Source organism: Dromiciops gliroides, chromosome 2, assembly GCF_019393635.1.
Source record: "Dromiciops gliroides isolate mDroGli1 chromosome 2, mDroGli1.pri, whole genome shotgun sequence".
NCBI lineage: Eukaryota > Metazoa > Chordata > Mammalia > Microbiotheria > Microbiotheriidae > Dromiciops > Dromiciops gliroides.
In genome coordinates, this window is record NC_057862.1 from 399604146 (window position 1) to 399628344 (window position 24199).

The 24199-nt window shown below is 35.8% G+C and overlaps 1 pseudogene; it reads right to left on the reverse strand.

Moving 5' to 3' along the window:
* Positions 1-3608: 3608 nt before the first annotated feature.
* On the reverse strand, positions 3609-19454 carry LOC122738974 (annotated as a pseudogene).
* Between the last annotated feature and the right edge of the window lie 4745 nt (positions 19455-24199).

The following is a 24199-nucleotide window of genomic DNA, read 5'->3' on the forward strand; positions in this document are numbered from 1 at the left end:
CAATATTTTTGTTAAAAGAATAACTGTGATCAACTAAGTTATTCTGAGTGTTATACATACTTAGAACAACTGCAAAAGACCTATGAAAGAAGATGCTATCTACCTTCAGAGAAAGAACTGTTAGATAGAAGTATGTATAGTATGGTTTTTCATATGTGGGTATGTGTGCACATGTCCACACATGAATATATATGTTTCTGTGTTTGTGAAATGGTTCTTTTGTGTCAGGGGAGAGGGAGAGAGGGAAAGAGTTTGGAATTTAAATGCAATAAATAAATAAATTTAATTTAATTTACAAAAGAACTTTCTGTACCAGTTCAATATAATTACACTGAAATTATTTCAGCACATTTCAAAATAACAAAGCAGATAAAATAATTAATTGAAAGAGTCCAACAATCACTTCCTGAAAGAGATCCCAAAATGAAAACTTCCAGGAATGTTATAACCAAATTCTAGAATTTCCAGGTCAAGGAGAAAATATAGCAAGCAGCCAGAAAAAAACAATTCAAGTATTGTGGAGCCACAGTCAAGATAACACAAGATCTAGTGGCTTCTACATTAAAAGATAGGAGGGATTGGAATATGATATTCTAGAGGGCAAAGTAATTGGAATTACAACCAAGCATTACCTACCCAAGCAAAACTGAATATAATCCTTCAGGGGCAAAAATGGGAATTCACTGAAAGAGTGGACATTCAGGCATTCTTTATTAAATGTAATTTTCATTGTATCATGATCTGAGAAGGATGAAGTTACTATTTCTGCCTTTCTACATTTGACTATGAGGTTTTTGTGCCCTAATACATAGCAAATGTTTTAATATGAGCCATATACCACTGAGAAAAAGGTATATTCCTTTCTGTCCCCATTCAATTTTCTCCAGACATGTATCATATCTAACTTTTCTAACATTCTATTCAACTCTTTAACTTCTTTCTTATTTTGTGGTTAGATTTATCTAATTCTGAAAGGGGAAGGTTTAGATCCCCCACTAGTATAGTTTTGCTGTCTATTTCTTCTTGTAACTCATTTAACTTCTCTAAGAATTTGGATGCTATACCAATTGGTGCATACATGTTTAGTATTTATATTACTTCATTATCTATCATACCTTTTAGCAAGATATAGTTTCCTTCCTTATCTATTTTAATTAGATATATTCTACCCTTGTTTTGTCTAAGATAAGGATTGCTACCCCTGCTTTTTTTACTTCAGTTGAAGTATAATATATTCTGCTCCAACCTTTTACCTTTACTCTGTGTGTATCTCTCTGCTTCAAATGTGTTTTTTGTAAACAACATATTGCAGGATTCTGGTTTTGAATCCACTCTGTTATTTGCTTGCTGAGCCAGGTCAAGGGGCCTCTGTTGCTCTGCTGTGGCCAAGAACCTCCTGCTGACTTGCCCAGACCCACTCTGTGCTGCGTTGTGCTGTGCTATGCTGAGCTGTGCTCCCCTTTTGCCCTAGTGAGACTGATCTTTCCTGAAGTCTTTAAGTTACCTCAAGTTGGAAGATTGTGTCTCTCTGTCTTCTTGTAGGTTATGTGGTTTCAGAATCCATTTAGAGACTTGATTTAATGTTCTTTTTGAGAGAAATGCAGGAGAGCCATTCAGGTATTCTTTTTTTTTTTTTTGTGGGGCAGTGTGGGTTAAGTGACTTGCCCAGGGTCACATAGCTAGTAAATGTCAAGTGTCTGAGGCCAGATTTGAACTCAGGACCTCCTGAATCCAGGGCTGGTGCTTTATCCACTGTGCCACCTAACTTGCTCACCTTCAGGTATTCTTGATAAAAAGACTTGAGCTGACTAGAAAATTTGACTTTCAAATACAAGACCCTAGAGAAGCATAAAAAGTTAAATAAGAAAAATAAATCATAAGGGACATTAAAAGATTAAACTGTTTGCATTCCTATATGGGAAGATTATACTTTTAACTCATAAGAACTTTCTCATTATTATGGCAGCTGGGTGCAGTATATTTAGACAGATGGCAGAGGTGTGAGTTGAATATGAAGGGATGATATCTTTAAAAAAATAAAAGTAAGGGGTGAGAGTAATGCACTGGGAGAAAGGGAAAGGGAGAGATGAAATGAGGTAAAGTATCTAACATAAAAGAAACAAACAAGAAAAGCTTATAGAGTGGAGGGGAAGATGGGGGAGGTGCTGGGGAGAGAGTGAGCCTTACTCTCATCAGAATTGTCTCAAAGAGGGAATAATGTACACACTCAATTGGGTATAGTAATATATCTTACCCTTCAGGAAAGTAGGAGGGGAAGGGGATAAGGCAGAGGGGAATGAAAGAAGGGAGGGCAGATTGGAGAAGGGGACAGCCAGAAGCAAAACACTTTTGAGGAGGGATAGGATGAAAAAAGATAGAAAATAGAGTAAATGTCATGAGGAGGGAGTAGGATGGAGGGAAATACAGTTACCAATAGTAACTTTGAAAAAAAATTGAAGCAAGTTTGTCTGACAGGCCTCAGTTTTCAAACACAAAGTGAAATGAGTCAAATTTATTAAAATAAGAACCATTCCCCAATTGATAGGTATAAAAAGAAATGAAGTTTTCAGATGAAATAATCAAAGCTACCTATAGCCACATGAACAAAATGCTCAAACTCTCTTTTGACTAGAGAGATGCAGGTTAAAACAATTCTGGGGTACTACCTCATACCTATTGGATTGGATAATAGGACAGCAGAGAAAAATGACAAATGGAGAGTATATAGGGAAAATGAGAAATTAATACACTCTTGCTGATATTATAAACTGATTCAAATGTTCTGTAGAGCAATTTGGAACTATGGCCAAAGGGCTATAAAACCATTATACTCTTTGACCTAGTAATACCAATACTAGGTTGGTAGTCAAAAAGATTAAAAAAAAGTTGAATTCAAAATTGAGGAGATGCCCCTCAGTTGGGGAATGATTGAAGAAATTGTGGGATGAGATTATGATGGAACACTATTGTTCTATAAGAAATGATGAGTGGGATGCTATCCAAAAAACCTGGAAAGACTTATATGAGCTGATGCAAAGTGAAATATACTGTATACAAAATAGCAGCAGTATTATAAGATGATCTGCTGTGAATGACAGTTATTTTCAGCAATACAATGATCCAAGACAACTCTGAAGGACTTATGAAAAATTCAGTCCATCTCCAGAAAAAGAACTGATGGTGTCTGAAGACAGATTGAAGCATAATTTTTTTGTTCCTATTTCTAAAGTTTTTTAGTCTTTCACAACTTGACTAATGTGGAAATGTTTTGCATAACAACACATGTATAACATATACTGAATTATTTGAGTTCTTAGGGGGGAGTGGGGAGGGAGGAAAAGAATTTGAAACACAAAGTTTTAAAAATGGGTGTTTTTACATGTAATTTGGGGAAAATTTTAAATAAATAGGGAAAAAAGAGAACATGGGTCATGAAATGTTGCTGGAAAAATAAAAAAATAAAATATCTTCCATACGCATTTACTTTTTGGCTATTTGTACACATAAGGTATAAATTTAGTCACCTAGCCCGTAGTCTTTCTACATATTTGTATAGTATACATCTGCAATGGTCCTCCTAATAGAGAACAAGGCAGTTTTTAAATAGCTTAAATGTGAAATATTCTAGACCCACATTTTTTCTTTCTATGAATTTTCTCCTCTTCAACAAATATATTCAAGTGATTTGAGTTATGCCATCTTTCAAATAAGAAAGGCCTCAGCAATGATTTTGAACTGTGGCATAATATTAATTTCAGCATTAGTTGCCTTTTCCAAGAATTCTTCTAGTTCCTTTTTGGTTACATAACAATAACTATTTAATCTCAATATTTAATAACAATAAAATATCTCATTAGAACCTTAGAATCTAAGGTTACATCTTTCCTCACAAACAAGATATAATAAATTTCATGTTCTCCCCAATTTCCATAATATTGTGCCTTGTGTTGGATTCATGTTAGATACAAAATATCTCTTGGAAGAATCTGTTCCATGCTGATTCCTAGTTTAGCCTTTAAATGTCTCTGAGCTGTCCATCTTACTCTTATAGCATTATTTTCTTCCAGTTCTATTGGGTTGCTTAGTGGATGACTACAACAAATGTTTGCAAAACAACCTGGAAAAATAATTTTAGCATTTAATCTCTACTACAGTGATAACTTGTTTTCTGTATTAAATAAGAAGACAGTAAAAGCGCCATGTAGTAATCCTTTATCAGTGTTTTTGTTCAGGCAGCAATTCTTTTTAGTCTCTGCATCAGTTTTATCATTTTCAAGAATAAGAATGTACATCTTTTCAAGGAGCTGAACTTGCTGTTTGTCAAGATTGTCAATGTTTATTTTAGGCTTTATTGTGATATGTTTAATCTTTCATACAAAGTCTCTGCTCCTGCAGAGGCTATGGTGCTGTGGCCCTACTCCCAACTCCACTGATGGATGAGGAGCCCTCTCAGATTGTTTAGATTTCTCTTAATTTGTGTGGAAAGTGTTCTGTATTGTGTTCATGTAGTTACTGGTTTGTCTTGGTAGATTAAATCCCTCCCTAAGTATTTTATAATGTTCATACTTATTTTATATAGGATTTCTCTTTCTCTCTCTTCCTGGTGATTGGTTTTGTTTTGTTTTGGTAATAGAAATGCTAATGATGTATGTGGGTGTATTTTATATCCTTCAACTTTGTTAAAGTTGTTAATTGTTTCAACTGCTTTTTTCATGGATTCTCTAAGGTTTTCTAAGTATGCCAGGATACTATGTGCAAAGAGCAATAGTTTTCTTTCCTTGTTGTCCATTTTTATTCTTTCAGTTTCTTATTTTTGTCTTATTGCTATAGCTAGCAATTCTAATATTTGGGTTTTTTTTTCACTTTCTTCATCTTGAAACATAAGAGGTTTCACTTGGGTGTTGGGGGGATTTACAATTCTAATACAATATTGAATAATACTGGTAATAATGTACATTCTTGTTTCAACCCTGATCTTATTAGGAAGACTTCTAGCTTGTCCCCATTACAGATAATCTTGTTGAGGCTTTTAGACAGATGCTACTTATCATTTTAAGGAAAGCTCCATTTATTCCTATGCATTCTATTGTTTTTAAAAGGAATGGATGTTGTATGTTTTCAAAATAATTTTCTACATTTATTGATATAATCTTATGATTTTTGTTGGTTTTGCTAATGATATGGATAATTATGCTCATAGGTTTTTCCTAATATTTAACCAGCCCTGTATTTCTGGTATAAACCCTACCTGGTCATATTTTATGAACTTTGTGATATAGTATTGTAAAGTCCTTGCCAATATTTTATTTAAATTTTTCCATCAGGGCAGGTAAGTGGCTCAGTGGATAGAGTACCTGCCCTGGACTTAGGAGGACAAGAGTTCAAATATGGTTTCAAATACTTGAAACTTACTAGCTGTGTGACCCTGGGCAATTCAATTACCCCTAATTGCCTTGCCAAACAAACAAAGAAAAACAATAATTTTTTTTTAACAATAAAATTTTTGCCTCATTATTCATTAAGGAAAGTTGCCTTATGGTTTTCTTTCACTATTTTTGCTCTTCCTGGTTTAAGTATCACCATATTTGTGTCCAAAAGAAATTTGGTAGGACTTCTTTACCTTTTTCAAATTCTTTATGTAGTATTGGATTAATTGTTCCTTAAATGTTTAGTAGAATTCACTTGTAAATTAATCTGGGACTGGGGATTTTTTTTTCTCAGGCAGCTCATTTATAGATTATTAAATTTATTTTTCTAGGATGGGTTTATTTAAGTATTCTTTTCCCTCTTCTGTTAATCTGGACAGTTTGCTTTCAGTAATATTTACTTAGATTGGCAGTTTTATTGTCATATAATTGAGCAAAATAGCTCCTTTAATTTTATCTTCAGTGGTCATATATTTACCCTTTTCATTTTTGATACTGGTAATTTGGTTTTCTTCTTTCTTTTTTAAATCAAATTAAATAATTGTATTATTTTTTTTTCATAGAACCAGCTCCTAGTTTTATTTATTGGTTCAATTTTTTACTTTCAGTGTTGTTACTCTTTCCTTTGAATTTTAGGATTTCCATTTTGGTGTTAATTGGAGGTTTTTAATTTCCTTTTTTCTAGGTGTTTTTTTTTAGTTGTGTGCCTAAATCATTAATCTGTTCTTTCTCTATTTTATTGATATATGTGTTTAGAGATATAAATTTCCCCCTAAGTACTGCTTTGGTTGCATCCCACAAATTTTTAGCATGTTGTCTCATTGTTTTTATTATCTTTAATGGAATGATTGTTTTCTATGATTTGTTAAGAATAAGTTATTTAGGGGCAGCTAGGTGGCACAATGGATAGAGTATCAGTCCTGGATTCAGAAGGATCTGAGTTCAAGTCCAGTCTCAGACACTTGACACTTACTAGCTGTGTGACCCTGGGCAAGTCACTTAACCCTCATTGTCTATGATGCCCTTCAGCAAGATGTAATTTCCCTGTTTATCTCTTTTAATTAGGACTATAGGGGCAGCTAGGTGGTTCAGTGAATAGAGCACTAGCTCTGGAATCAGGAGACCCTGAGTTCAAATCTAGCCTCAGACACATGAAACTTGCTAGCTGTGTGACCCTGGGCAAGTCACTTAACTCCAATTGCCTCACCAAAAAAAAAAAAAGTTAGGACTATATTTCTTTTGCATTGTATGAGATCTTGATTGTTACACTACTTTTTGGACTTCAGCTGAAACATAATAGATTCTGCTCTAGGCCCTTATTTTAACTGTGTGTATATTCTGTTTCAAACATGTTTCTTGTAACAATATACATTCTGCTAACCACTTGTTTCATGAATGAATTCATCCCATTCACATTCACAGTTATGATTACTAACTGTACATTTTGCTCCATTCAATTTTCTTATGTTTTATCCTTCCTTCCTTCCTTCCTTCCTTCCTTCCTTCCTTCCTTCCTTCCTTCCTTCCTTCCTTCCTTCCTTCCTTCCTTCCTTCCTTCCTTTTTCTCTCTGTTTCTGTCTCTGTCTTTCCATCTTTCTCTCTCTCTATGTCTCTCTTCTGTCTCCCCTCAAAAAATGGTTTTGTTTCTGACCAATGTCTCCCTTAATCTGCCCTCCTTTTTATCACCTCCCCCTTTTTTTATTCCTTTTCCCCTCCTACTTCCCTGTTGGGTAAGATTGACTTCAATATCCAATTGAGTTTATGCTTTTCCTTCTTGAACCTATTTATTTATTTATCTATTTATCCATTTATCTATCTATCTATCTATTTGTTTGTTTATTTATTTATTTTGGGTTCTTGTGTGTTTTTTGTTTTTGGTGAGGCAATTAGGATTAAGTGACTTGCCCAGGGTCACACAGCTAGTAAGTGTTAAGTGCCTGAGCCAGGTTTTGAACTCAGGTCCTCCTGACTCCAGGGCCAGTGCTCTATCCACTGCATCACCTAGCTGCCCCTCTTGAAACAATTTAGATGTGTGAGGGTCAAGTGTTGCCTGCATCCCCCACCATTTTCCATTCCACTATAAAAGTTCTTCCTTTTGTGCCTCTTTTATGTGAGATAGTGTTCCCCATTCTTCCCCACTTTTTGCACTTCTCCCAGTGCATCCCTCTTTCTTTCCCTTTTATTTTTTAAATTCATTTCAATGTAACTGACTCAGTCCTGCACCCTCTGTCTATGTAGGATCCTTCTACCCACCCTAATAATGATAAAATTCTTAGGAGTTATGTGTATCATATTCCCATAGAAGAATGGAAACTTTATTGAGTCCTTTATAATTGCTCTCTCATGTTCACCTTTTTGTAATTCTTTTTAGTCTTTTTCTCAAAAGTCAGATTTTCTGTTGATCTCTGGTATTTTCATCAGGAATGTTTGGAAGCCCTCTATTTCATCAAATATAATTTTGCCTCTGAAGGATTATACTCAGTCTTGCTGGGTAGATTATTCTTGGTTGTAATCCCAGTTCTTTTGCCTTTTGCATTATCATATTACAAGTCTTTCTGCTTCTTTAATGTAGTAACTGCTAAATCTTGTGTGATCCTGATTGTGACTCCACAATATTTGAATGGTTGCTTTCTGACTTCTTGAAGTATTTTCTCTTTGATCTGGCAGCTCTGGAATTTGGCTATAATATTCCTGGGATTTTTCATTTTGGGATCTCTTTTGGTAATTGATCAATGGATTCTTTGAATTTCTAATTCACCCTTTGGCTCTAGAAGTAGTTTTTCTTTACAATTTCTTGAAATATGTATTTTAGGCTCTTTTGAAAATCATGACTTTTAAGTAGTCCAATTAGTCTTAATTTATCTTTCCTTGATCTTTTTCCCAAGTCAATTGCTTTTCTAATGAGATATTTCAGAATTTCCTCCATTTTCTCATTCTTTTGACTTTTTGTGTGTGTCTTGAGGTCTCATGGAATCATTAGGTTCCAATTGCCCTCTAATTTTTAAGGAATTTTTTTTTCAGTGAATTTTTACACCTCTTTTCCCATTTGGTCAATTCTGTTTTTAAGTTTTTTTCTTCAGTATATTTTGTGCCTCTTTTACCAAACTATTGTCTTTTCCTGATTTTTTTAAAATTGCTCTTATTTTTTCCTAGTTTTTCCTCTACCATTTTTATTTGTTGTTTAAAATACTTTTTGCTCTTCCAGGAATTCTTGTTATGCTTAGGGCAAATTCACTTTTTTCTTTGAGGCTATGTTTATAGCTATTTTGACATCATTATCTTCTGAGTTTGTCTTTATCTTCCTTATCACCAATTTTTATGGGCAGTTCTTTCATTTTTGTTGTTGTTGTTGTTTGCTTTTTTCCCCAGCTTATTTCTTGATTCTGAACATTATGTTAATGTTGGGGCACTATTCCAAGGGTGGGGTAGGAGGCACCATCTCAAAATTCAGACTTTTTCACACTGCTATTTTCAGAGCTAGTTCTAGAGGTTTAGAAGTTTTTCATGTTTCCAAGGTGGCATGATCTGGGGAGAGGCATGGTCACTATTTCCTTGTAACCATAAGTAATACTGCTTCTCAGGGCTGTGCTCCCTTTCGACTAAAAAAACAACACTGCTCCTCAGGGACTCTGCACCCTTGGGATAGCAAGTGATCCTTTCCACCCTAAAACTGTAATTCAGAAGAGGATATAGGCAATTAAGTTGCCCAACAGCACCTTATTTTGTGCCCACTGCCAACACTGGGATCCCCTGTAGTCTCATTCCCTTACCACCTCTGCTTTGAAAGCTCTGTACAAAGGTTCTGTTGCTTTTACCACCTCCAATGTCCACTGGCTCTGGCCCAGTCCCCACCCCAATGTCACAGACTTCTTCCTCTGACAGACCTTATCTGTCAAACTTCAAAGTTGTCCTGGACTAGACTCTAACCTTTTGTTGGCCCTGTCACTCCAGAATTCAGTTTGAGTCATTATTTTAAAGTTGCTGGAGGGGAATGTTGGGTGAGTTCAGTAACTTCTTCTATTCCTCCATTGTGACTTTCCTCACCCCTACCAGATCTAGCATTTTTGAAGACTGTTTTGGAAACATTGATTTGTGTAAAGGCCTAAAATTCTAGCTATGATATTTAAAATCTAATGAATGTTCACCTTAAATTAGAAAATGTATAGCATCAATCTTTGGGCATTAAGTATTTATTAAAGTATATTAGGGGTTAGTAAAGAGAAAAATGTGGATGAAATATGAGATTTGCCTGCTCTCCCTATCCTGCCTGTCTCTGCCACCAAGCCTCCATTTGGCAACGAAATGGCTTTGCTCCTCCCTGAAGCCTTCTTTGAAACAGGAAACCGAGACATACACACACACAGCTCCAAGCTAATTGGTTGGTAGCACTGATTGACAGCACCCACAGGGCAGCAAATGTCACTTCCAGACTCTAAAGTCACACGGTTTCTTTTCAGGCCAGAGCTTACAATGTCCTTCCTAGAAAGGGGTGTCATTCCAATCCTCACAGTACCCCGTGCTTCAGGTGAAAAAACATCATTTCCTCACATGAAACAATAATGTTATAGATGCCCATGACTAAAAAAATAAAGGGAATGAAAAGAAAGAACAAGAAATTGAGCAACACATTGACAAAGACTAAAGGGGGCACTCCCCTTTTAGCAGGTGGCCATTACAAACAGAAAAACTAAAGGGGGCACTCCCCTTTAGTATGTGGACATTATAAACAGTGTATACAATGTGCAAAAGGAAAACAGGATAATATCCATTTAAGTCTTTGGAAGTCTTTTCTCAGATGATTCTTGGTTTGTCCTCTGGGTGTAGTTGTGGAATGTCTTTCAGGTGTGGATGCTGGTATTCAGCCAGGAAATTTTCTGGCACAACTTTAAATAGCTTTGCTAATACTCAAATCAAACAATGAGAGTTCTCAAAAAAAAAGCCTAAGGAATTTCAGAATCTTGATTGTTGCACATGAAACATATAATAAAAACAAAAAATTGAAACATTCTCTAAAACTTAATATTACTACACTCCCCCCCTGTGAAGGATAAATTGAGAAGACAATTGGGATATTAATTGAGGAAATATTTTTTTATCTTTGTTTCATTACTTTTTGTATCATCTGCCTAATTATCCTCATGCCATTATGAGAAATTACAGAATCTAATATAATTGGTAGCAGATGTCAAGGCCAAATCCAACATTGTACTTATGACACCTGAGAAAATTATGGGGGTTACCATAAAAGAACAGAGAAATAACTGAGTCAGGTTTAATCAGAAGTATAGGATTGAGATGTCTATGACATCAGGCATATAGAAGGGGGAATTGAAGTCAGGTGTTGAATGAGATGGCATAGCCCAGCCACCCAGTGCCATGTGGAGAAAAATTAAACCAAGAAAATCAAACCTCCATGTTTGTCAATAGACATTTTCTTGGCCTTTCCCAAAGCAGTTCAGTACCTGGACTCCGTGCATGTCTCTCCTCATGTGACAGTTCAATGTCTGTTCTTGTATATATTCCTCTTGTGATTAGATGGCATCTTGGCCAACTGGCATCTGATAACTGAGAATGAAGGCAATTAATGTCTTAAATGATAAATTCCCATAATCTAAGTCTCATATGGATTTAAAGGTTGAGGATAATAATGATTGCAAAAAATGTGAATGTGCCTAGACTCAGAATATAATATCCAATTATGCAATAATTTCAAGTAATAATGTTTTTACTAAGTATACAATTATTTTTGTGAAAAATCAGAACATATTTTAATACAAGTTAAAACACAATCTTAAAAGAATAAGAATCTCTACAAAAATAAGCCTATACTATTGAGTTCAAAATGTAGTTGCAATAGCATAAAAAAGAAACCCCTATGTAGCATTTGAACTGACTTTTTTTTAATCTAGAACATTTTTTTTCAATATCTAAAATCCCCAAATCACATATTATTATTTTGCAAAATAGGTCCCTATTTATGGCAATAATAAATATGATTACATGAATATAAAAAAAAACTTTTGCAAGTCCTCCCCTATTTTTTTAATGCTTATCAAAAATAATACTTCTAGAATTAATTTTCACTTGCTATGGCAACCAATTTGCCAGAGAAATGCTTTGTAGAATTTGATCAAATAATCAGTTGGAAAAAATAAACAATTTAGAATATGGGAGCATAATACTCCCAAAGTTAATATGATATTATAAAATCAAAACCATCTTGGATTGGTTCAAAATTGGAGAGATAGATGAATAGAACAAAATATACATGGAAGAATAAGAGATAATGAAATTCAATAGTCTACATATGCTGGTGCCAATTTTACATGGCAGCAATGTATCCATGAGTCATTCTCTCAGATTTTGATGGCAGTCAGAGTTGTTAGCAGTACTTGAAAAAGACCTTTCCAAGCTGACTGGGTCCCACTAGTCTGCTGAAAATTTTCAATGTATACACTGTCTCCTGGTTTCAAATCATGTAAGAAGTCCAAGGGGCCAGCCTGTACTGCTGCTCCTGCCTCGTGGAGTTCATGTAGTCTGGCTTGTAATTCCTGTATATAAGAAGCAACAGAGGCATCTCCCCCCACCAATGATGTATATACTAGGGGAAAAGGCTTTGCTTGGGTAGGAGAATGGCCAAAAAGCATCTCATAAGGCGATATATGTAGTTCTCCTCTTGGCCTGCTATGCAAATAGAACAGTGCCAAGGGTAGAATATCAGACCACTTCAAATGAGTTTCAGTGCACAATTTGCCAGTCATGCTCTTAAGCTCTTTATTCATATGTTCCACCTGGCCTGAACTTTGTGGGTGGTAAGGTGTATGGAATTTTGGAATAACTCCCAACAAAGTGTAAATTTGGGATAAAACAGAATCAGTAAAATGTGTGCCTTTATCAGAATCAATGTGGGCTGGTGGGCCAAAGCGAGGGATTATTTCTTTAAGGAGGGTTTTGGCAACAAAGGCAGCTGTGGCTTGGGAACATGGAAAAGCTTCTACCCACTGAATGAGTTGATCAACTATAACAAGACAAAACTTATAACTTCCTGCCTTAGGCATTGTAATATAATCAATTTGTAGATGCTCAAAGGGTGTATATGCTAAAGGATATCCTCCATAAGCTTTAGCCCAGAAAGCATGTTGATTATAAGTCTGAGAAACTGAACAAGAGGCACAAACCCTAGAGGCCACATTAGTAACTCCAGGGGCAATCCAAATCCTTTTTACTGAGTCCACAATTCCTTGTTGCTAAAATAGCCTTTTCTGTGAATAAATAGGCATACCTGATAATAGAAGCTCCAGGGAACAAGTGGCTTCCCCTCCGGAGTCACCCAGACCCCATTGACTTCTTTAGCCTTGAATTTCTTTTTCCATTTCTCTACTTCAGACTTATCATAAGTAAGAGAAATGGAAACATCAGAAGAAGAAGAAAGATTAAATACATGTTTATGGGTTCCAAAGCAACAAGCTTAGCAGCAGTATCAGCTAATTCATTCCCTTTGGAAACAGGATCACTTTTTCCAGTATGAGCAGGACAATGAACAATAGCTATGGTAGATGGGAGTTTTAAGGCAGATAGATCTTTAATAAATTCTCAATTAGCAATGGCTTTACCAACAGAGGTTAAAAATCTCCTTTGTAGCCAAAGCATGCCTACAGCATGGGACATGCTAAATGCATATCTAGAATCAGTGTAAATAGTAACACTTTTTCCCCTGGTTAGAGAATGGACTTGTGTGAGAGCCACAAGTTCGGCAGCCTTTGCACTAAGATGTGAAGGCAGAGAAGCTGCCCAGATAGTATCATAATCAGAAACTACAGTAGCTCCTGTATAACAGGTACCCTCACACATAAATGAAGAACTGTCAGTATAGAAAATAAAATCAGGGTTCTCTAAGGGTGTGTCAAAAATATCATCATGAGGTTTCTCAGCTATGTCAACTAGGGAGGTGCAGTCATGCAAAGGCTCCCCTGAGAGTGGCAGGTCAAGGAGCAATGTTGCTGGGTTAAGGACTGTACAATGCTTTAAAGTGATTCTTTCATTTCTTAATAGGTTACTTCATATCTAGTGAGCCTTTGATCTGAAAAAGCCTGTGTCCTATGATGTAGTAAGAGAGCCTCAATTTCATGAGGGCATTTCATGACTAGAGAGTTACCTAAGACCACATCAGAGGCTTTTTCTACCAAAAGGGCTGTAGCTGCCACTGCCCTAAGGCAAGGTGTCACCCCAGCAGATACAGAATCAAGTTGGCTAGAATAATAAGCTATTGGGCACTGGAAAAGTCCTAAATTTTGAGTCAGGACCCCTGAAGCCACTCCCTTCTATTCATGTACAAAAAGAGTAAAAGACACTGTAGTCTGGGAGTGCTAGTGCAGGTGCTGATAACAAGACCTGTTTTAACTCTGTTATAGCTGAAAGATGCTGTGAATCCAGCTGTAAAGGTTCTGGGACAGAATTTTTGGTTAGAGATGTTAGAGGTTTAGTAATTTTACCAAAAGATAGTATCCATTGTCTGCAACATCCAGCTGCTCCCAGAATAGCCCTTAGCTGCTTCTTAGTAGAGCGAGCTGAGAGTTGTTAGTCTGGACACACTTAGGAGAGATGGATTGAATGCCAGCAGCCAAAACAAAACCCAAATATTACACCTGAGGTAGACACCATTGTACTTTAGACTTAGAGACTTTATGGCTTCGTTTGTGCAACTCTAATAACAGGTGTTGGCTGTCTTACTGGAAAATCTCAGCATTAGGTATAGCCAGGAGTAAGTCATCTACATATTGGACTAAGGTAGAGCCTTTAAAGGTAATGGAGGCTAAATCCTGATGCAAAATCTGAGAGAATAGTGTGAGACTATCAACAAACCCCTGTGGGAGTCTGGTCCAAGTCCACTGTCTATTCTTCCAGGTAAAGGCAAACAAATATTGGGAGTCCCGGCATACTGGTATTGAAAAGAAAGCAGAGCAGAGATCTACCACTGTGAAGAAAGTTGCTTCACATGAAATTGAGGAAATAATACAGCAGGGTTTGATACTAGAGGATGACTAGTTATAACATAGGAATTAGTTGCTAGCAGATCTTGTACAAAACAATAAACAGGCTCGTTATCTGGCCCCCACCTGGGTTTTTTAACTGGCAAAATAGGGCTATTTCATGGGTAATAAGGGCATGGGATAATTATGCCTTGCTTTTTTAAAGCCTCAATTATAGGAGAAATTCCCTCAATGGTGTCTCTAGATATTGGATAGGATATTGTGGAATGGATGGTGCTGGGCCACCTTTGATCTTAATGATAACATGCACAGATGATTTAAGGAAACCTACGTCAGTAGAGGAGGAAGCCCATAAGGACTCAGGAATTTAGGGAGTTGATAGTGATACTGGGATTGATAGTGATACTGGGGTTGATAGTGATTCTGGGGTTAATAGTGATCCTGGGGTTGATAGTGATTCTCAGCTGCCCAACTTCACTGCCTCATTATTTCCTGTACTGGAGCTAAAATGCTTTGTCTGTTCCTTTCTTCCCTCTCATTTCCTTCATAAATATATGTTGCTATTTCTTTAAGTCTCTTAGGACTCAAACTATTCCTGTCTGGACACTGCCTTTCAAAGTATTTCCAAATTTCTGGTAAGGACTGGTGTATAAAATGAGAACAGATAATATGGGCATCTCTAGGGTCTAATGGGTCTAGTCTAGCATATTACCTGGCATGCTTACACTACCTGTCATAGAATCTATTAGGTCTCTCATCAGGTTCCTGAACTGTATCTATAAATTTTTGCCTTTTATCAGTCTTTCTAGCATAGGATTCCATTGCCTTCAACAATGTTTCCCTTGCATCCTTCAACATATCAGAATGCCCAGGGATATTGGGATCCTAGTAAGGGTCTTGAATAGGCTATCCAATATCAAACTTTCCCATGGCTTCCAGGGCATTTGCTATAGCTATTATATCATCTCTTTCCCCTGGGTATCATATCGTTTCCATGAGATCATTAACATCATTCCAAGTGGGCTGATATCCTCTGAAAATTGCCCTAACGTGGCTGACAACTGCTGTGGGATCCTCATCAAATTTAGGAATTTCTTGTTTCCATAAACCTAAATCTTTGGGGCCAAAAGGTATATATCGCTTTACTACAACACTCCTTTTATCATGGGTGGGGATCTCTTGAAGGGGAAGGATTTTTAATCTCTGTCTCCTCTACACATGAATTTTCTCTTGTACCCTTTTTTATTTCCTTGGTTGATGTTTCAGCCTGAGAGACAGGTTTACATTCACATTAAGGCTCAGAGTCCTCTTTTTCTCCCTTTTTGGTCAATTCCTTATTTGCTACATTCCAGAGGTTCCAATAAGTTAAATCTTTGGGGGACTCAAAGTGAAGGATCATTTATAGAGTTTTCAGTATTGAGTGGTCAAAAGATCTATTCTCTAACCATTTGTTTTCCAGTAAGCTAGAATAAGCCTTGCTTTTGTCATGCCTGGCTGAATCAAAAGCTTATGAGTCCCATGCTGTGATTATTTTTTCAAGGGGGAGTCTCGAATGATATGAAATGCACTATCATCCATCCCCTTCCTCACTATAATATAAGGAAAAGTAACAATAAAAATAATTCAAAAATTTCCTCACTATAATATAAGGAAAAGTAACAATAAAAATAAAAATAGGAATAGAACATTTGAATTCATAAGGGCCAAGTATAAAAATGAGGTCAATCTTGGCCTGGGTGAATAGCCACAAAAGGAGGCTTACAGGTAGCATTTTCTTTTACAATACAACAAATGTAGCATGGTAGAAAGAGCACTGGATCTGGAGTCCTACCACCTGAGTACAATCCCAGCTGTGTCACTTACTACCTGTGTGGTATTATAGAAATCATTTAAACTCCCTGGGGTCTCAGTTTCTTCAAATTCAAAATGTCAAAATCTAACTAAGGAACCCCTAATTAAATGACCTAACTAAAGGTCTCCAACTTCAAATCTGTAATCCTATTACAGTAATCAGGGAATTTTATGACAGTCTTAGGCCTTCCATGAGGCCAGGGAATGTGCTTTTTTACAAATCTTGTGTGTTTTCTAGCAACCAGCACAACAATCCACACAAAATCAATAATAGTAATAGCTGACATTTATGGAATCCACTAAGGTGGGCACAGTATTTTAACTATAGTGTCTCATTTAATCCTCACAATAATCCCTAGAGGCCAATGGAATTGTTATCTTCATTTTATAGATAAGAATGTTGAAGTTGAGGGAGGTTAAGTGACTTCCCCAATGTCACACAGCTAATTTGAACTTAGGTCTTCTTGACTTCAAGGCAAGCCCCCTGCTATGTCACCTAGCTACCAGTGAGCACTTAAATACTAAATGAACATATTTCTTCTGCATCTCTTTTCTTCTTTGAATAATCCAGGATAATTCCTTTTTTCTTCGGTCTTCAGCTCAGATAATTCTACTTTAGGCAATCTCAGCCTCATATGTATACATCTTCTTTAACAGCCTTTCATTTCTCCCTCTTTAGCTCAATTGTTACCCAGTTGCCTTAGGAAAACTTCCCTTCCTCCTTCTTTCACATTCATTTGTGAAGTAAGAAATTAACACAATAACTAGCAGTTTATTCCAGTGAAAAAAGTGTTAGTGAGGGGGAAGAGAGAGCCAAAGGAGAAAAGGAACAGACAGGATTAATGTTAACATTCTGGAGATGCAGTCCCTGGGGAGGGAGCTGCCTATGCATTCTATATTTTAATGGAGAATTAAGGCATGCTAGCCATACCTCCCCTTTTGTATTAAAGGAGACAACCCTTTGAGACCCAAGGACTAGAAACTAAAGCCTTTGAAAACATGCTAGGACCTCTACAAACATTTTTGTAGTGGGACCCCAAGATATCCAAAAGATTCAAACCCTCTATGTCAAGGGAAAAACAACTCTCTCCCATCTCGGGAATGAGGTGTCATAGGACATGCCCCCAGTTTGGTGATGAGCAATGCAAAGGTCTGCAAGATGATATGCAAGGGGCAGCTAGGTGGCGCAGTGGATAAAGCACCAGCCCTGGATTCAGGAGGACCTGAGTTCAAATCCGGCCTCAGACACTTGACACTTACTAGCTGTGTGACCCTGGGCAAGTCACTAAACGCCCACTGCCCCGCCAAAAAAAAAAGTTAAAAAAAAAAAGATGATATGCAAGATTTAGTTGGATGCCCCATACTTTACTGATTCCTCATTTTTAAAGACCCTCCTCTTAGTTTTCTGGCCCTAGTTTATTTTGTGTTTCTTCTTGCTTCCCCTCAGTTGCCTAGATGGTAGAGGTATTTCCTTATCTGAGAGTTCCTTAAGTCATTGGAATTGCAAGTCCAGTCCCCAATTCTTTTCCAAAATAAATTTTTTAGAATTTCATATTCAATTTGATTATGTTTTATTTTAATGACTAATTAGCAAAAAATGTTCATTGTCTTCCATTTTTTCATCTGATATATGACTGATAGAATTTTGTGGGCTAGCCTGGGAATCTAAAAGAGAAACCATAATTTATAAGACAGTTGCTACAGGAAAATATGTTCTAACTTAAAACCAATCAACTTATAAATGAAATAGGATTACAATGGTATTCATAATTTGAGGGAATCTTTTTGGTTCAGAGAGACTTCTCAGATCATTTCAAGCAGTTGGCTGCCTGTTCTACCCATACATAAGACCAGACAGCCTGAGAATCAAGGGCCAATTATGGACTTCCCTCTCTTTCCTGATTCTCTCTTCCCACAATAAACACAGGTGTTTCCTCTACATGGATTGACTTTTAATCACCTCACCAAACACAATGTATACTCAGCTCCATCCTAGTTCCTGGTTATGATATCGTATTTTCTGTTCCTGCCATTTCTCCACACCATGAAAGGTGAGAGGTAGGTTCTGTGCATTCCTATGAAAGACTTGCAGTTTGGTTCACAATTTAGTTCTGGACAGGGACTTTTCAAATTGTAGGGGTTAAATGGTGATTCTAAAAAGTTTATTTGGAGTGTTTTTTCTACATGAGACAAGAAATAATGGCCTGGTCATCCTATCAATTTAATCATTCTTTTTTTCTGTCCAGGTTTCTCTGTGTGCGTGTGTGTGTGTGTGTGTGTGTGTGTGTGTGTGTGTGTTGTGTGCTACTCTTAATGTTACTCTCTACCTCTGTCACTCTGTTCTGTTCTCTTTTTTTCTCTATCCCTCTTCCCCTTTTCTGTTTGCCAAACCATCTGTTATGCAAGTTCAAGCTCAGTTTCAGTGGTTTCTACAAAAATTGCCAAAACAAAGTCTCTTCATCTTTCTGGACCCCACAAAGAAGCAAGCCAGTGGCCTTCTATGATCCCAGGTATGTTCTTGTTTTCCTACAGAGAGGGGCATATGATCTATCTGATGCTTTGGGATGCCTATATTTCATTGAAAGGGAAGTGACTTCCCTAAGTATGTGTCACTTGTGATGGAGGGTTGGGTAGTGGTAACTTTTACATGCTTTCAATGTTTGCATTGTGGATGGAGGTGGAAAGACATGACTGAGTCCATGTTACTAATCATATGGCTGTTCCACTGCAAGGGCCACTCTTGGAGGCATTCATGGGGTAGGCTGAGAAACAATATGTGATTTACCTGAAGGTAGATTGGCCAAGATGAGTCCTGGGGTCATTTTTATTTCAGTGGGGAATAGGAAGAAGAACCTTGGAGAATGGGTTTATGTTGCTGCAGTGGATATAATGAAACAAACTACTCTCATTCCTTCTTGCTTTCAAAGTCTAGGGTATTAGTCAGAAGTCAAGGATCATGGGCTCCATGTATGACAAAGCATACTACAATATTTCCTCAACAAGAGAACAATCTGCATTCAAGACCTAATAGGATATTACTCTGGAGCACCTATCCTTCTGTCTTCCCCATGGTAGCTAGTGCTGTGTGGCCTGAGATCCACCAGGGATGTGACCACATCATCTGCTCCTGAGGTGTATACAAGCTGTGAGTTTCCAGATTCCTCTTTAGAAAGGAAAATTTACGCATTTACGCAAAATATGGCCATCTCCTTCATTTCCAGGCAACATTGTCTTGGCCCTGATATCATGAAGGATGACCTTAATAGCAAATTTAATTGGGATGTAGCCACAAAAGACCCTGCCTTACTCAAGACCCCTGTCTCAACCCACTCTAATGTGACAACTCCATTAAAGGAGCGCACCTAAATAAAACATAGTGGTGACATCCCTGTCTGTTACATTTCTTAATCCCATTTTCCCATTTAATCTGCATAATGCTGTCCTGGTTTGGCCAAACCTTGAGAGCCTCTGATGAAAGATAACATTTCAGCCCTATCTGGACAGTTAATGGTTCTCTATTCCCTGAGAGCTATCTTCTTTCTGCCACTACCACCTCCCTTCCCTGAAGAGAAGTTCATTTATGAGCTATACCACATCTTAGTCTGCAGACTTCTTTCTGTCATATTGCATTTACAGGTCATGAGTTGAGCTGGAATCCCAGAGTTTATTACTGTAATTTCACTGGATATGTGCATTATTTTTCAGGGAACTTCTCTATTATAATTTGAATAGGGTCCTTGAACCAAAGGAAATAGCAATTCAGCAGAAATCATCCTATGCTGTAGTTTGTTCTGGTCTAAAAGCTCTAGAACATCTCTATTTCTCTAAGCATATTCCCTAGAGTAGGTACATAAATAAATGCTTGTGCAATTGGATTATAGAAAATAAAATATAAAGGGGTCTTTCTAGAATGAATAGGTTCATTTAGGATATATGTGTTTATGTGTGTGCCAGGGGTACATATTTGGTGTGGTTTGAGGGTCAGAAAAAAGTTGATAACATCTGGGTTCATTTTAAGGTTCAGGAAACTAATTTCTTCAGGTTAAGGGTCCTTGATCCCTTTCAATCAAACTATTCAGAGAAAAATTCAGTCATTGAAAAAACCCCGTATATCAGGAAATAAAACAGACACTTCTGAACATAATGAAAATATGCAATAATCAGAGGTTTCCCATAAAACCAAATATTTGGTAATCAATGGAGTCAGGTTGATTATTTTGACCTGCTTCTCTCCCTGAGATCACAGCAGTCTTCAGCATAGCATAGATCTCTGATAAACCCCAGCAGGTTAAGTTAACATCTTTACTTTCTCTAAAAAGACTGACCCATCACAGTCTCCTTATGACTACCATCAAGGATTTTAATACACAAACCATAAACAAGAATTGTTTTGTTATTTATGTTCACAGAACAGAAGTTTAAAAGACATAGTTTGCTTTTGACATGGATAATTTATGGTTTAATCTAAAGCTTCAAATTAGGCTGATTACTTTCTAATCTTTAAATTACCTTTAGTGACTTCTCTAGTTTATATAGACTTTTTTTTTCAAATTGTGTCTTGTCTTTTTGACTAGGCTACTCAGGACTGCACTAGCTTCATAGTGCATTAAAATAGATAACTGAAGATATTAAGTTTCAAAAGGATCTTCTATTTCTTTAAAAAACAAAATGATTTTTATAGTTTTCATCCTGTGCTAGCTCAAATGTTAAAATTAAAGTTTCCTCAAAAATGCCTGAGTTGTAGAAGAACATTAATATGTTCCATTCCGAGTCCTGTGAATACAGGAGAGCTTATTTACCTTCAAGGTAGGTTATAGCAATATACTACTTTTCTGATTTATTTTTCATTATATTGCAAATATGCAATGGTTTATCCTGAAAGAATTGTATTTTCAGTACAATTTATAATACATATCTGTATGTTAACAGTCCAACAAACTTTGGGAAACACATAATTATAAAGTTTTGCCTGTGTTTCTTCATGCCCTAGCTGATGTTTGAGAATTATGGTTAAGATATCAGAAAGGAATATTTTCTATTAAAAATTTAAAAATTTATTTTTACCCAAATTTATATGAAGATTCCTGGATATGCAGAAAGTATGCTCATGATGACAAAATATAAATTAAATTAATGGGACAAACTAAGAAAGAAAAATATGTGCTTTTATTTTATTGCAGGGAAATGAGAGTTAATATGTACTTTTAATGTGTAACCTTTGTATGCTGAGTGGAATGTATATATATGTGTGTGTGTGTATACATACATATATATCTATAGATATATATAGCTTTTGATTAAATTAATGAGTTACAGTTAATGTGTCTTAACTTTTGGGGGAAAATGATATTTGTAGCCAACTGGGACACTCATTTTCTTACCATGGACAAGGAAAATTACAATTAAGACAACAAAATTGAGCAACTGATGTCCTCTTGTTCTCTCCTTTTAAAGATCTTTAAAAAAAAAAGACTAAAATCAAGACATGCATGTGCTGGAGCTTAGGAAGAGAGATTGAATAGATCCTTTTAATGTCTTTTGAGCTCCTTTGGAGAAAGTTCCTGAGTTAATTCCACGGGCATTCTGATTATACCAAAAATAAAGGACTTGAGTCATCCAAACCCAAAAAGAAAAGCTGAACAAGTCATAAATGAACTCTTCCCCCCAAAAAAAACAATCCAAGAACCAGATATATTTATCAGCAAATCCTATCAAATTTTAAAGAACAACCAACCCCACAATTATATAAACTTTTGGGAAAAAATCGGAAAAGGTGTCTTATCAAATTCCTTGTAGGAAAAAATATCTTCTTGGGACCTCAACCAGGTTAAAACAATGAAGAAAAACTATAAATCAACGCCTCTAATAAATACTGATGCAAAATTTTAAAATAAAATTTATTAAGGAGACTACAGCAACATTTCACAAAGAACATACACTGTAACCAGGTTATATTTACACAAGGAATGCAGGACTAGTTCATTCTGAAAAAAAAAACTATAAAGATAATTGACCATATTAATAACAAAAACAACAAAAATTATGTTGTATCAATAAATGCAGAAAAAGCTTTTAATAAGATGCAACATACTTGAAACTTAAAACTTTAAAAATATTTTAAATGTTTAATCATATAACTGGGGGAACATAAAACATATTTTAAAATACACATAACAAAAAAAGTAAAAAAAAAAGATACAATATCCATTCATTCCTATTTTTTAAAAAAACACATCATAAAGCATAGGAAGAAACATAGCTTTCCTTAATATGATAAATATTGTCTATCTAAAAATAAAAGCAACATCATTGTCTGTATTGGGAATTAACTAAAGCTCTTCCAATAGGATCAGGGGAAAATCAAGGATATCCATTATTGCAATTAATATTCAACATAGAAATATTAGCTATAAAAATAAAGCAGAAGTAGAAATTTTGGGAATAAGCATAGGCAAATAGAAAACAAAATATAATTTTTCAGAGATGATATGATGATTTCCCTAGAGAGACAATTAAAAACTAATTGAAACAACTCACTTTAGTAAAATTGTAGTATAGCATAAATCATTAGGATTTCTGATAGTAGCAACAAAATACAACTGGAAGAGATAGAGAAATCACATTTAAAAAGTAGAAAATACTTTAGAATCTATCTCTAAAGACATCTATAGGAATTATATGAATATAACTACAAAATAGCCTACACAAATACAAACAAATCTAACTGAGTGGAGAAATATTAATTACTCACAGGTAGGCTGGTTCAATATAATAAAAATGACAATGCTCCCTAAATTAATTTGTGTATTCAATGTCATATCAATCAACTACCAAAGGATTACTTTATAAAATTAGAAAAAATATATAGTAATAAAATTGTTCTAGAGGAAGAAAAAATGGTCAAGAATCTAGGAAAAGCATTTTTTAGTAAAAAAGGAAGAGGACCTATCAGTATCATATCTCAAGCTGTATTATGAAGAAATAATTGTCAAAACAATTTTGATACTAGTTAAGAAATAGAGAGGCTGATGAGTAGAATTCATTATGTAAACAATATACAGAAAAGTAAGTGAGCACAGTAGGTTGTGTTTGATCAGCCCAAAGACTTGAGTTACTGGGGCAAGAACTCACTCACTATTAAACAAAAACTAATGGGAAAACTGAAAAGCAGTATGGCAGAAACTAGGTATAAACCAGCATTCATATAATATTGCAATATAAATGCCAAATGGATAAATAACATACATAAAGGGTGGCATCATAACCAAATTAGAGGGGCTAGAAGAAATTAGTGGTCAGATATGTGGATAGAGAAAGGTTGGTCTACAAACAAAAGACAAAGAGGATCATAGGAGGTAAGGTGGACAATTTTGACTATGTAAAAAAGTTCTTGCATAAACAAAACTTATTCAACCAAAATTAGAAGAGAAATAGATAAATAGGAAAACATATGAGTAGCAAATTTCTCTGATAAAGGCCTCTTCTCTAATATTTATGGGGAAATGATTTTAGAATTATGATTAAGAGCCATTTCACAATTGGAAAATAGACATAAAATCTGAAATAGCATTATTTTCAGAGGAAGAAATGTAAGTTCTTTATAGTCATATGAAAAAATGCTCTAAATAATTAATTAGATAAATGTAACTCAAAATAACTCTGGAGTTCTAACTCACTACCATCAGATTGGTGAAATTGGCAAAAAAGGGAAAATAACAATTGTTAGCAGGACTATGGGAAAACAAGAGCATATATATGTGTGTGTGTGTGTGTGTGTGTGTGTATATATATATATATTATTGGAGAAGCTCAGAAACTAGCCTACCAATTCTGAAAAGCAACTTGAAATTATGCCCCCAAATCTATTAAATTGTCTGTATTCTTTGACCAAGAAATACTACTACTAAATCTACACATATTCCAAGGAGATTT